Source organism: Anas acuta, chromosome 3, assembly GCF_963932015.1.
Source record: "Anas acuta chromosome 3, bAnaAcu1.1, whole genome shotgun sequence".
Taxonomy (NCBI): Eukaryota; Metazoa; Chordata; class Aves; order Anseriformes; family Anatidae; genus Anas; species Anas acuta.
This window is the reverse complement of record NC_088981.1, coordinates 76,996,667-77,011,375: the sequence shown is the minus strand read 5'-3', so window position 1 is coordinate 77,011,375 and position 14,709 is coordinate 76,996,667. Positions and strand designations below refer to the sequence as shown.

Sequence of the window (14,709 nt, the reverse complement as noted above, 5' to 3'; positions counted from 1 at the left end):
TTGAATCTTGTATTTTGTTGAAAGGCATTAAAAGGCCAGCACCTCACTGCTACCTGGATGTTCTTACCTGTGCTTTCTCCGTGTAGCCACTTCAGGGGCAGAGGCAAAGCACTGCCTGCCTTGAAATAATTTTTCAGCCCCTCAGAGGCCAGTCAGTTGCCCTCTGCTCCCATTTTGCTCACCTCTGCCACCAGCACTCTGCCTCCTGCAACGCTAGCACTCCAGTTCCTGCTGAGTTTCTAGGCACATGGGCTCAGAAGTGACTGAGTACAGCAAGACTGTTCATCACGTAACATTGTCACGTCCACACTGTGCAGTGCAGCAAGGTGTGGACATGTTTAAGCTGACACAGAGCAAAATAGCCCTGGTAATGTGGCCACAACAGCTTTGCATTGCACATGAGTTAACCGGCCCAGATAAGAAGCAGTGGCCTTGTCTTTATGCCTCTGTTTTGAAACAGCACACAGCTCAAAAGGCATCATACTCAGCATCTGGTGCTGTGCACTCTCTGAATGGACTTTGCAGCTTTCACTGTCTGCTCTGCAGAGGAGGAATTGGGTTTATTTTTTATTATGTTTTTTGTTTGTTTGTTTTGTTTTGTTTTTTAGATCCCTTTAGTGGACACCTCAAAGTAGAACAACTCATCTGTCAGGCTTAGCTAAAGGCCCAGACTCTGAGAAATGTTTTGGGCATTGTCAGCTGAAAAAGGCTTGAACTCCTGTGATGCTACATACACATACAATTTAGTAGGAAAGTATATTGGAAATGGAGGCAGAGATTTTGGGGACCAATTTTTTTTTTTTTTTTTTGTGTGTATTAACCAAACAGCTGAGAAAACAAGAACTGACTCCTAAAAAAATCCAGTGGCAGGATGTGAACTCTGCTTAAAACTCGAGCTGCTCCAAATAATTATTTAAATAGTAGAATTATTTAAATAGTAGTACAGCAATGTCTGCTCTTGCTGAATTGTAAGAGTGGCTCACTAATCATTAATTATTTTGCTTTTTTTTTTTTTTTTTTAATTTCTGGTGTGTAGAAGGTTCTTCACGATCATGAGACCAGTCAGAGGGTAGGGGGAGAAAAGCTCCTACCACCTCAGTTTCAAGAGGCAAGAAAAACTGCTGAGCATTATCGAGCCTCACTGCAAAGCCTGCTACTGTGTCCCCCCACAGACAGCATCTGGGGGAAAAATACAAAGGAAAAGACCACAGCGTGCCGCTTTTACACCTGGGGCTACGCCAGGGGCTCTGCCGGGCCTCCTCCCGCTCCACAGCGGCGGCTGGCGGCCCCGGGAGTGAGGTCAGCGGCCGGGAACCGGCGGCAGGATCCCGGCTGCTCCCGCTCAGGTGCGGCCCACCCGCCCCGGGCTCGGCGGGGGCTCGGCGGCCGCGGGCGCTGGGCGGTGCGGGGCGGCGCGGGGCGGCGCGGGCAGGCTCCTCCCGCTCGGGCAGAGCCGCACAGGCGGCCCGGCGGCTCTGCGGCTCGGCGGCCTCGTCTACCCCTCGCCCCGCCGCCGCCGTCGGAGCGGGCTGGGAGGCACCTGCCGCGAGGTGAGCCGGCGGCCGGCACCCAGCCGGGGTTTTGGAGGTGCCCGGGGAGCCGGGGTGGTGGTGGTGAGGGTGAGGGGAGGGGGGGTGCGTTTGGTTGTTGCCACGGGGACGGATCAAGCAGCACCGCCCGCCCCTGGGGCGCCCTCTTCGGCTTGGGTCCTGCGGGGTCGGGGCGAGATGGAAGAGGTGGGGATCCGAGCCGGGCAGGGCAGGATGCCGTGCTGAGCCGGGTAAGGAGCCCTCTCCGGACCTGCAGCCCCTGAGCCGAGCTCTTCGTGCTCCTCTCTGCTGCTTAAATGCGCCACATCGCCCCGCTGGCAGGGGGCTGCGGCTCGGAGCGGCACGGCGAGGGAAGCTGCAGGTGGGGAGCCGGGCGAGTAGGGCGCATACACCTAATAAAAACACCAAAATCAGACCTTGCAGCTTGTTATAAATCCCCCTGGTTTTGTAAGGTGTAGGAGAACATCTCTGAAGCGGGTTGGAGTTAGTCTCACTTGCATAAATAAATACTAAGGGCAGCATTCATTTAGTCATTAAAAATTAGCCCCAGAGGCCGCGACGCTGCTAGAGGTGGCACCGAGGGTGAAGGATTACTCTGGGACCCGCTTGTGTTGGCAGGGGCAAGGCCTCCGCAGGGTGCTCACCAACTGGTTGGAGGTTTTCATCCAGAAACAAAGTTTATTATTTGCCTAAAACTTCCAGAAATCGAGCGATACGCTGAGCAAATCATATGGTAATCGCAGTTGCTTAAAGATCTACCGGTATGTAGCTACTCAGTATGATCCCCCTGTTATGTGCCAGTTTGCAAATGAATAGAGAATTTTCTGCTTAACACTGAAAGTATTCCAGGAGAATTCCTTTCATCTTTTGTCTGCGTTTTGGATCGTGAATAATTTGACAGTATCTGCAAAGCACTTTGCAGTTATTATGTATGAGGTACGAAGCGAGGTATGGGTACTGCAAGAGACTGCTCCAGAATAAAGAGCTCTCGCTTTAGTAGGGCACTAAAAATAATGCAGTCATACCAATTAACACCTCTTAAACATAAGATTCTCTTAGGTGCTCACACTGTTGATAAAAATATCATTAGGGTTGTGATTTATAGTGCATATGAGCAACAAAAGTCCCCGTTTCTTGCTGTATAAGTATGCATGGAGAAAATGTGTGTTTGGATATATATTGATTTGGCAGATGTGGGGAAAATATTACTTCTAATATTTAAAAGGGGGGACAATAGAGGGGAAGAAGTAGCATCTGTGTTTCTTCAGAAATGATCCAGTTAGATTTGCAGGTATGTCTTGCACTCAATCCTAAGAGAGAGGAAGTGCTTTTAAGGAATGGAATTTCAATGTGGAAACTGAGGTGCTATTTATTTGACACTTCATAAATTAGCATACTAAATGAACCACCCAGAATATCATGCTAAGCATTGTCTTTACTGCTAGAAAACCATGTGATATTCTAAAAGTAAAGATGTGTATGCAACAACTAAATTTCTGGAGATTTGCTTTTGAAAGCAAGCTCAGAAGTGTCTGGACTTTGTATTGGCCCTGAACAGAAAATGTAGAGTTTTTCCTCGGACAACAAACTCGAGATTCTCTGGCACCTATGAACTGAGCTGTAATCTTTTTGGGTCTGTCTGCCCTGTAAGAAGGGCATGAGCAGCTGTGTTTGAGATGGCAACTCCTGTTAAAAAGGCTGTATATTACTACATGTATAAGTGAATTTGGCTTGGGATTTGAATTAATGAAAATAAAATGCTTGAATAACGTCAAGGAAGAGGTTTTTGTTTTGTTTTATTACCTTTTGATCGTTCTGTTAGTAATAAGGGGACCAATAAATCTGCAGCTCACAATAAGGAGAAGTATGGTTGAAACACTTGTAGCAGATGGAAACTCAGGCTTGTACAGGCCTGTTCTTCAGTTGGTCCTCGCAAAGTGAAGCGAGCTGGACTTATCTGGAGAAAATGCAACATATTCACTTTAAAAAATGACATTTTTTGTTATCTCCATTTTCTTTTTTGATTCAGAACATGTTGCTTCTGTCTGAAAAATCAGGTATAGATTTAATGTAGCTTCTGACAGTGATGATGAGCTTCTACAATGTAGCAAAAAGGAATCTATATGAAATTCATGGCACTGCTTTGGTATTTTGGGTTGACTTTGCTGACTAGAGTGTGATTGACTTAATGATCAAGAATGGCAATAATTTGTTGCCCCGTGAGTTCAGGGAAGTGATAAATTATAAATTGGGTGAGAAATGAGAGTTGGTTGAAGTGAAAAATGACATTCATTTAAATGCTCAGGCAAGAACAGTTGACAGTTCCAGAAGAAACCAACTGAATGTGAATGTTGTCCACTGTCATTATGCTCACCTACAGTAACCTTGTAGTTGTCTCATTTTAGTTCTTTTTAGTATATATATATAAAATTCTTCATATTTCTTATTGATTTAAGACTTTCATATGGCACTTTCCAGTGTGTTCTATGCTCTGAGGCCTTCAATTATGCCAGAACTGTTTGGAAACAAAAAAGAAAAAAAAAAAAAATCTTGTGTTTGAATTTTTATACCTCAATTCTTTTGAGATTTTTGGAGGAACAGTGTCAAAGATAGAAAACTACAAAGGTTTTCCTAACAAATTGTTTGTTTTTCAGAAGCCAGATTTTTAACTTTTTTTTTTTTTTTTTCCTTCACAAAAATTACTAACTTTTTGGTATTTCTCCCCAGTTTCTTGAATTGAGAACTATATTTAATAGTGAAAGACTCATAGGATCAATTTTCAAATCTTCAGTTCTTTGGGTTCTGACTGTTAACATTTTGGTCACTTGAGATCAAAAGAGGGTTGATGTTACTTCTGCCATTCTATATGCTTACCCTTTTGAAAGACGTGCTTGTAGGTGGAATTCTTTATTTTACAGTCTTTTACTAACTTGATTTCATAGGAAACTTTGACATTTTATTATCAAATTCTGATCTCTGAAGACAAGTAGAAAGCAGATACTTCTTACGTCTTTAAGTAATTTAAAAGAAGCTGTGTGTTGGCTCATGAGTGGGATTTGCCTCTGACTTGAATTTTGGGCTTTAAATGGTTACTGTCTTTAATTTGAGAAGAAGTATACATAGGAGAAAATCGCTGAAAGCATTCCTGCTGAGTCCAGGAAGAAATTCCAGGCAACTCTGGGAAGCAGTTTCAGGACAAAAAAAGTGGAGCAATGATGGTATATTTGAGTAGTTTGAACTGGGAGACCAGGAGAGCTTTGAAACTCCTGGTCCTGAGTGCTCATGTGTGGACCAGCCATGCTGGATTGGTCTGGCCTTGGTGGAAAGAGAAATATCTAAAGCAGGCCAGAAAGAAGCTACAGTGTGTCCTGGGCAGGTGCTAGTCTATGTTCTGGCTCAGGCTTTGTCATTTCCAGCACTTGTGAAAGAACTTTGCGCACACTGCTGTACAGCCTGGCCAGGAGTGGAATTGGAAAAATGTTTCGTCAAGATTTTATCAGGCTTGTACTTTTTATAGTTGTTCTTTCAGCTGTGGAGAAACGTGGACATAGCTAATGTTTGACATCCCTTACCATCCCTTATTCTTTCTGGGAAGACCTTTTGCACCCAAGGGAAAACTGAGCTGGAATATCTTCTGTGCTCCACGCTGTCAGCTAAGTCACATAAAGGGCAGATACTCTGTGGGAACACAGGTAGTACGGATGTGTCTTTATGCACATACCTATGTTGCTAACCCTTCAGACTACATCTCTCAGTTGGCTTGAGAAATTAAAGGTGACATTTAAAAAAAAGTCCCGGTAGTAAATGCCACACAAAATCTGTTTGTTTTCATGCCAATAAGGAGCTATTGACTTTGATATCAGCAATTAGAGATTTGTCTGTAGTGTGAAAGCAACAGAATATGTAAAGTTATGAGAAAAATAAATCAGAGGCTTTCAGAACATCAATAATACTTGAAAATGTATGATTTTTCTTTAAATTAGATGACTACTCTGAACAATTATGTAAATTGAGAATGTGTTCTGCCAAAATTTCTGTAGCAATATGCTGCAGTAGTGTTGAAGAACTTTAATTGTGGAGGATGAGCTTTATAGGGGGATAAACACTGTAAATATTTTGATTCATCAGTACTTAAAGGTTATGGTTATTCTGAAGAGTGTCTTTTGCAACCATTTGTCTTTATTTTTCCTGACAGGAATTGCATTATATATGTAGTGGTGGGTTTTGACAGAATAGAAGGTGTGATGTTGCAGCCTAATCTACTATTTTTTTTTTTTCTGAATTTGTGATTACTTAAGATGTGTCTTAAAAATGTGGATGTGTACGTTTTTCCCCAGTAGTCTAAACCTTACCATCTTCAACTTTTTTAACCCCTTTTTGCCTCCAGAATAGCCTCTCCTCCTACTGTTCAGTAAGAGTCTGCTTCAAAAAATTCTCTGCATTTTTATTTTGGGCATCAAGGGGCTTTTGCTTTGAAGGTGTGATATGTAAGAATGATTGAGGTCCATTTCTGCTATGTTGATAACATTTGGTTTCTGTCCTCCATGGGTTTAAAACAAACAAACAGAAAACCGGCAAAAAAATGCTGATTGGCTAAGTGAAAGCTACGTTGCTTAGATTAATAATGAATTCTGAAGTGGACATGAGCAAGCTTATGGCCTTATTATGTCTGAAACATTTTCCATCAGGGTTCACCTCAGGTTAAATGAAGCACATACAAAGGGCTACTGCCATTTGTGAGCTAAACTGGAGCTCTACCTGGCTTATCAAGACAGAAGAGATAAAAACCTGTGTTTAAAAAGTGTCATCGGGGTTTGTAGGATGCATTCTTTCCAGGATGCATTCTGTTCCCTAAGATTGATAGTGATCTTGTTTTCAAACAGCTAGGCTTATATGTAGAGCATGGTTTTATATGTTTATATATATATACATCCCCACCTAATATAGATTTTAAAATGGTATCTTTAAATAAATAACAACAGTCATAAGGTTCCCTCTCCGAAGGGATGCATTCTTTGCATTCATTATTTTCTGTGTTATACTTGGTTTTGAAAGCCTCCTTTGAGTGAAAGTGACCTTTATTTTAGTTGCATAAAACAGGAAAGATCTGAGGTGATGTTTCTGGAAAGTACTGTGACTTTGACGTCTGTAAACTGAGGAGATCAAACGAGAGATCTGGACAGCTGATGGCTGACCTGAAGTGTGTAACTTCTTTAGTAGGATAATAATATGTGCTGTGCGTCATATTCCTTAGGAGAACTTCCTTTATACATATGTATTTTTTCCCTCCATTAGTAGAAAAGCCAGGCGAACAAGCAGGGAGAGGACAGAACTTCTGTCTGTCAGGGTCTTTGTGCATCAGGACTGCCGAGCACACTAAAAGCTGCGCTGCACAGCCCATCCGCAGTGAGATTGAATCGAACTGCGTTTCGCATCTCTTGCGATCTGTGGTGAGTTGCATACAGATATACCTGCTGCACTCACTTATGGGAAGGTGCATAGGAAATGGAGGGATGCAATACAACTAGGGAATCTCATGTGTCCTCTTTTTGCATACGTTCTTTCTTCCTCCAAACGGGGTCACATCTAAGAGGAGAAAAAACATAGAAGCTGTGGGAAGGTGAAGAAGAAAGGACTGAGTGTTCTTCACTTGCTTACTTATGAAGGAACAGAAACAGAAGTTCAGCTTTACAGCAAGCAAGTCAACCTCTGAAATGTTTCTGTGGCCAGGACTGGCCACATGAGATCCCATGCAGTTCTCTTGGACCAGTGTGACTGGACCTTCAAGCATATATTCAGCCAGAAGCATGCTGTTTGGGTGCAAGTGACAGAGGGGACTCTGAAGATGAGAACAAGTTATGCACAAAACTAGGGTGGTACATACTTCTTGTAGCTTATTCATTTTTCCATTGGATTCTGGATCTATTATATTGCTTTAAAATGTCTTACAGGGTGGAAAGCTGCTAGACAGACTGTTTGAATTTATCATCTTTACTGAGCAACTCATGCACTTTGGACTTGTATAGATTTTAGTGGTGCTGCTGGATAAGTGAAGAGAAACAAGGCTTTAATCGCTGAGCCCTGTCCATTATTGTTGGAGGCAGATTAAGACACGAACACCTCCAGCTTCCCACCTCCCTCTGCTTGTGTAGCAGAGCTGGGGGAGTGGGGCTTGTGCCTGTACTTCAGCTTGCTGTGGGCACCGTGATGGCATGTCTGTAGCTGTGTGAGCTGCCGGTGAGTGGGTTTGCACTGCAGTGCTGGTGGGAGGGTGGAAACACAACTGATGCTGTGCTCTGGGGCAAAAATCTGTGGCAGAGCCTGGGGCGTACTGGGGATGGGGAGTGGAAGTGTCTTCGATGGCATAATTTGCTTCAGGGAATTATGTTATGTTTCTGTGTTTTCCCCTGTCACTGATTGGTCTGTGTTGTGTGAATATTTAAAATGGTTGCTAGAAACTCAGAGGAAGGAATTCTCATAGGCTGCATCTTTATCTTCTGGCTCCTTTATTCTTTGGCCCCAGTAGTGGGAGAGATTACTATGTAACTACCAAGCAGCTCACAGCAAACCCAGCCAAGTCCTGAATGCTTTTATTTAAAAAATAAAAGCACACAAAAGCAGTGGTGTAGCCATGGTGACCTAAGGGTAGGTGGAGGTGAAGGGTGTTGTTTGTTTGAGCCCATTGAATGTAGTCTGCGGGAAGGAGAAAGAAGGGCAGGGGTACCAGGCAGAAGCATTTCTTTTGCTTTGAACTGATGAGGTCAGAAGTCTGAACACTTGTCTGTTTTGTTTCTAAAGATATTTCTGATCCCAATTAATGATCAAAGGTTTTTAAAAAAGATTAGAGACGATCTTTTTAGGATTTTCTTCCTTAAAACAGAAGCTTTGCTCCAAATTAGGAAAAGGTGTTTATCAAGCTGAGGGGGGTGGGAAAAGGTTGAAGAAAATCTTGAGCTCAGAGCGTTTTATCTGACAGAGAAAACCAAACAAAAAGCTCTGCTCTCTGTTCTCAGTTAAGATTTCTTTCCATTGATACACGTTTTAAAACTATGTCAGAAGAAAGGGAGTTTCTTATGGATCTGTGGATCCATTAAATCTTCTAAATCTAATGGAAATCTATGATCCCTTACAATCCTTGTCTGGATGGATGGACAGCAGCTGAATAGAAGCTACGGATCAGTCTCTCCTTACTCTTTCTGTCATGGTTCAGTACAAAATGTTCTGCAGCAATATCAGCTTCAGGTACCTGTGATCCCCCTGCACCCCTGCTGTGCTGGCATCCATGTGGAGGTGTGCTCTGGACCAGTTCACCAGCACTCCTCGTAGAGCTGATCACAACACCAGTCAGTTTTAAGAAGGAAAAAAAAGTAAATTGAAAATCAAAAGGTAACCCCAGAAATGTCTCTACATGTTCTAGACCAGGCAAGAAAAGGAAACACAGAAGCCAGTGTTGCTACTGAACTTGTACCTCTTCTATCTTGACAGAATAGCAAGACTGCTTTGCCTGGGATTGAATATGTGCCGACTAGACAGACATGGATTGAAGGTGCTTGATGTTCTTTTGTATAGTAAGGGATAAAAGTTGTTAAATTAGTGTTTTTATTTACCAGATTCTTTCACTGAATTGGAATAAGCAAATGTTTTTACTGCAGTTTACCATAAACAAACAGAAGGGTGTTTGGAAATCCTGACCAGCTTTTGTGTAGGAGAGAGCAATCATAACAAACTGGTTCTGTGAGAGACTGAAAACAAATAAAAGATGAGCTGTTACCCATGGTTTACAAAAGCAGAAGTGATTGTGCCTAAGAAGTAGCAAGTGACTTTAAATATTGAAAACCCTTGTTTGCCAACCTGGGACAAATTTCAGTAACACTTCATGTTCTCCTGTTTTTAGACGATCTTGGGAAACCAAATGCAATGACTTTAACCAACTCCGGACTCAGAGAAGGGTGGAAAATCTCCAACTACTGCATTTAGCACTGCAAGAAGTCTTCTGAATCTCCCTAAGGTATTTCCAAGAATACCAACACTTTTTCTATGTGTTTCTGAGAGTGTTACTAGCTAGTTACAGTGTTGCAGTTAACTAAAGCAAAGAATCTGTCCCCCTAACAAAAACAACCAACCAACCAACCAAACAAAAAAACCTTTGTGTGAGGGAAACACTTCTTGTGTCAAGAAAGGAAATCAGTGAGATTTGCTACTTCTTTGAAATGATTTTCTATATTATTTTGTGTTCTTGGCATATTTCAGCCTTTCAGTCCAACATTACTGTAAAAAGTGATAGGTAGGCATTATTAAGATGAGCAGAGTATTTCTAGTTGTGTGGCCAAAGGAAGGATTTGTGTATTTGTGAGTTTTTTTTTTTTTTTTTTTAAACAGTAGTTAACTAGTTATTAAATGACACCAAATCCCCAAAGCAATACCCCACTTTTATTTTTTACTGATTTTATTTTATTTATTTATTTATTTATTTTGTGACTGAGTAATGTCTGAGTATTTTGATAGCAGATAACTCATGTTGGCTGTATTTATGCAACCATATCTGTTTCCAAAAGAAATTCTCCATTATTAAAAAATAAAGGGTTAGACTCAGACTGGAAATGGAGCTGATGAAGTGGTAATAATAAGACTTATGCCTGAAATTGCACTTTTTTTCTTGGTTATAACCTCCATGGAGCAGAGGCCTGTCTTAAGAAGTCTTGGGATCTTCACAGAGAATTTCTTATCTGTGTGGTTCCACTGTAATCTAGTAGGCTGGAAAATTGAAGCAACACATCAAATGCTTTTGTGACTGCAATGGTAGGAAAAACAAATACAGTCTGCTTTATTGGGAAAGATGAAACCTTCCGTATATAAATATCTTTAGGACATGCAAATTGACTGTGCTGTGTAGATACTCACTTAGCTCTGAGCAATATAGCAAGAGCTGTAGGCACCAGTGTTGTTAGTACAGTGTTTTGTGCAGGTGACATGTTGAGAAACCATTCTGATGTCTCTGCAAGCCTCTGCATTAGGCTGTGTTGAATGCAGGTGAGCTGAGGATGCTTTAGAACTTCCAGATTGGTAAATTCCAATCCCAATTCAGGGAATTTGTTCTCTGTCTGAGACATGGACTTCAAAGACCACACTTACATGATGGTAAATCTGGTAAATACTCAGGTCCCAGCAATATTTGTGCATCAGATTTTGAGTTATCTGAGAGAAGGTTGGTATTGCCACTAGTGCTTACTGAGAGAGCTTCATAAATATGTTAAGATCAAATAACTTTTAGGTTTAGCTAGTCTGTATTTTGTACTCTTCCTCTGTTGGAAATAGACAGGAAGAAACATCCCTTGTCTTTTTCAGACTCAGTGTAAGTACAGAGGTAAAGCTAGCAATTTTTATTTATTTATTTATTTATTTTTTGCATTATGCAACTCATGTTATATTTGAAAGGATGGTCACAGTGGTGATGCAACAACTTCTGTCTGCTCACTGACTGGCAACACTGCCAGATCTAACAGTTAAAGGACTGTAAGGCAGAGAGATATCTTCCATACCTATTTTTGTGTTTATATTTACTGAAGAGCAAGTGTAACCTGATAAGGTAGCGTTGCCATGTGAATGAATGAACCTTGCCAAACCTAGAAGTCAACCCTTTGGTTACAGTGACTTGTGTCATCTGGATGCAGTCCTTCATTCTGTTCTTCTTGGCTGCATTCGGTATGTTGCTGTCCAAAGATGGAGCGAGAGCGGGGAACAAAAATCAAAAAAACAGTAAGGTTGTGCTTAGAGTACTGGAACACGTACAATACAACTACTCAGTTCATTGGCAAGGTAAGGATCAGTCTGTCCCTCCTGCAAATCCTCTGATTCAAATCCAGGTTTTCACGTGCCATTTAGTAGAGGGAAAAATCAAGCACCATTTAATTATCCTCTTAGCCCCTGGATCTATCTCCAGAATCCTTGGACTGTCACTGGAGAGAGTGGGTGGGTGCTTCAAGCCAACTTTGTGCCAGTCAGCACCTTTTGGGCTAGCGTGTGTGTTTCTGTTCCCAGTTCAAGATGAATAGCTTCCTTCTGTTGCATAATTCAGTGGCTTTTTATATCTGCATTGCCAGCCTTAAGCATTCAAACAATGGAAGTCACTTCCCAGACATCAGTAATTAAATAAATTCAGACACTTTTCATAATAGTTCATAAGTCTGTTGTTAGATTGTTTTCAAGCTTTTTCTCAGCAGCCTTGAGACCTGAAACTTTATTCTTTGTTTGAAATGAAAGCTTCCTTTCAGGTACAGTTTGGTTCCAGGAGCTGTACTTGGTGACAGGAAAGGAAATCATGACTGCTTTATTTTTACTGTTCCTTACCTTAAAACGTGTTTATTTTCTGATCACCTCTTACCTTTGACTGCAATAAAATGTTTGTCTAGTGCTAGAGACTGAGTTGGCATTTTTTTCTTCCTACATCATTCTGCCTCTGACAGTGAGGCACTGGCACAGGTTGCCCAGAGAGGTTGTGGATGCCCCATCTCTGGAGGTGTTCAAGGTCAGGTTGGATGAGGCCCTGGGCAACCTGATGTAGTGGGTGGCATCCCTGCCCATGGCAGGGACGTTGGAACTAGATGATGTTTGAGGTCCCTTTCAACCCAAGCTGTTCTATGGTGTCAAATTGTGCTTTAGTAGGTCTGTTGTTTTTTAGTGAAGATGCTGTTGCATGTAGACATTCCTCTAGAGAGGTGCTAGCACTAATATATTTAATTTTTATTACTTGCTGTGGACTAAATTTAGAGGCAACATAGGTAGCTTCCATATGGATTAGGGACTGGGAATCTGAACTAATGAAAGAATTAGTGAAATTTAAAAATATATATATAGCGGTCCTGCGGAGTGGTCAGAAGTATACAGTGAAATACAGCAGTTAAGACTCCTCTTGATTGTGTAAAAAAGCTTATGAAGTTTCTAGCACATTAAAAAAGCTATTTTAAATAGTGTTGTTTTGTTGGGTATATGCAGTTTAATTTGGTCATTATTCCTTTCTGAAATCAGTTGGCCCTTTTATGTTAGCAGAAGTTGCTTTTGCTTTAATAGTTCATAGCAGCAGGAATCAAATGCTTTACACTCAAACAAGAATAATTATTAAGAAGATAAACTCTGATCATGCTGGTACCAGCAATATTTAATGCGTTTTAAATAATTAAAAATGCTAATGTGATATCCTTGTAGATAAAGTGCGTAGTTAAGGCAATTAACAACATAAGATCTAGTCAAATCAGGCTTTCAGTGTTACTTCTTTTCTGCTACAAAAAAGCCCTAACACCTCTATGAAAAGTGATTGTAATCAGTTGTTCAATCACCTGTGGTGGAGGGGACTTCAAAAGATAATCAGGCCCAACCTGAAAATGTGAAAGGTGAGACTGGATGAGATGATTCAGCAGTTCTGTCTTCAAATTACACAATGATGGGGACTCCACCATGTCCTTGGGGAATTTGTGACAGTGATTCTTCCCGTAAGAAGTTTCGTCTTTATATCAGGATGAAACATCTCCTAGTGCAATAGTACTCATTGTCCCTTGTCTTCATCATGTGGCTGCTGGTGAAGAGGGAGCATCTGTCCTCTTCATAGCTGCCTTTTAAGTACTGGGGCACTGTGATGAGGTCCCCCCTGAGCCTTCTCTCCAGGGTGGAAAGACGTAACTCCTTAACTTTTTCCTTATAGGGCAGGTCCTACAGCCCTTGGATCATCTTCATGGCCCTCCTCTGGACGCTCTCCAGTCTGTCTGCATCTTTTTTGAATTGTGAGGGGCCAGAATGGGACACAGTGCACCAGGTGCAGCTTGACAAGCTCTTCTTAGGGTGTGATCCTGTCTCCATCTCTGCTAGCAAAACCCTGTGGATGCAGCACAGGATGCATTTTGCTTTCCTTGCTGTAGCAGTGTACAACTGACTCATATTCAGCTTGGTATCCACCAGGACCCCAGTTGCCTTTCAGCATGGCAGCTCTACAGCCACATAGATCCTTTCCTGGGCTCATCTGAACTGATAGGAAGATCGTGAGTCTTCCAAATTGAACTTTGACTTCTCAAAGGACCTCAGTAACATTGTTAGGGGTGAAGGAGCTGTTTTGTCCTTGGACATATCCATGGAGAAAAAATCTGGGAGAAGAAATGTCTCCATGGCTCTCTTGTAGAGTTCTGGTGTAACTATCCAGGGAAGTCTCTGTTTTCTGGGATATGAATACCCTATAATAGTAACAGGCCACTGTTGTACTGTTTGAAATTTATGCTTTCCATTTTTGATTTTGAATTCCTTCCCTGCCAGGCAGTTTGGTTTTGATAGAGAGGTCCACCATGCCCTCCAAGCATACAAATATGAAAATGCAACTATATTTGACATTGGCTTTATGTTAAACACCATTGGTTGGATTCCAGGTGAAGTACATCTTCTCCAGGGACTGTACCTATCCCAACTTTGCCTAGTTGTGGCTTGCTTGCTTCTCCAAACCCAAAGGCCTGTTTCTTCTATTTTCTATAATTTTAAATTCTCCTACTGGGGAGAATATTATTAGGTTACCTCCCACTGCAAAAAGAGCTCCACTCCTTTTGTTGCAAGAAAACCTTTTACATATGAGTGGCTAATTATTTCCAGATTTGATTTCTTCTTTCTTCACTAGTGAGAACGCTTAATGCTTAAGTACCAGTTGAGATCTGCTTGCCTAATAGCAAGGCATTTTCATAATTCACCTAGCTGCATATGTAGAAAAGATCTAATATTAATATTTCACTATTTTTTTCAAATGTAAAACAGCATTTTTACTAGAAAGATATGAAATGTTACATAAAAAGATTCACAAAAATGTAGGCTGTTTAACTATGAATTCAGCCTAATTCTGATCAAGACTTTGACCAAATTATTGATGAATTTGAAAGTAGTATGTTTTGACCTGAAGTAAATAGTAGGATATAATGTCTTTTGTCAAAGTTAGTGGATATTCTCAATCTCTAGGATTAATTCAGAATATTCAGTATTTGCTGTGGCTTTCTCAGCCATTATACTTAGCAGAATTCTCTCTCCAGGAGGTTTCTTAGCATGGCTTACTTTGGACATATCCTAAATGATTCCCTGTACTTTTGACACTTGGCAGCATTGTATTTAAAACCCAAAATCTTTGATTGTTGGGCAC

General features: G+C 41.3%; 1 protein-coding gene across 9 annotated transcripts in view; it reads left to right on the top strand.

Moving 5' to 3' along the window:
- The first annotated feature begins 1,142 nt into the window (after nucleotides 1-1,142).
- KLHL32 (kelch like family member 32) overlaps nucleotides 1,143-14,709 on the top strand; it is a 121,373-nt gene continuing 107,806 nt past the window's right edge. For 3 of the 9 annotated variants that reach the window (XM_068677881.1, XM_068677886.1, XM_068677876.1), the window contains exons 1-2: nucleotides 1,394-1,550; nucleotides 9,445-9,558. The gene's annotated coding sequence lies outside the window, so the exon portion shown is untranslated. Of the gene's footprint in view, nucleotides 1,551-1,889; nucleotides 1,912-9,035; nucleotides 9,097-9,444; nucleotides 9,559-14,709 lie in introns of those variants that run through there. The other 6 variants (XM_068677882.1, XM_068677877.1, XM_068677878.1 and 3 more) reach the window with 5 other exon arrangements.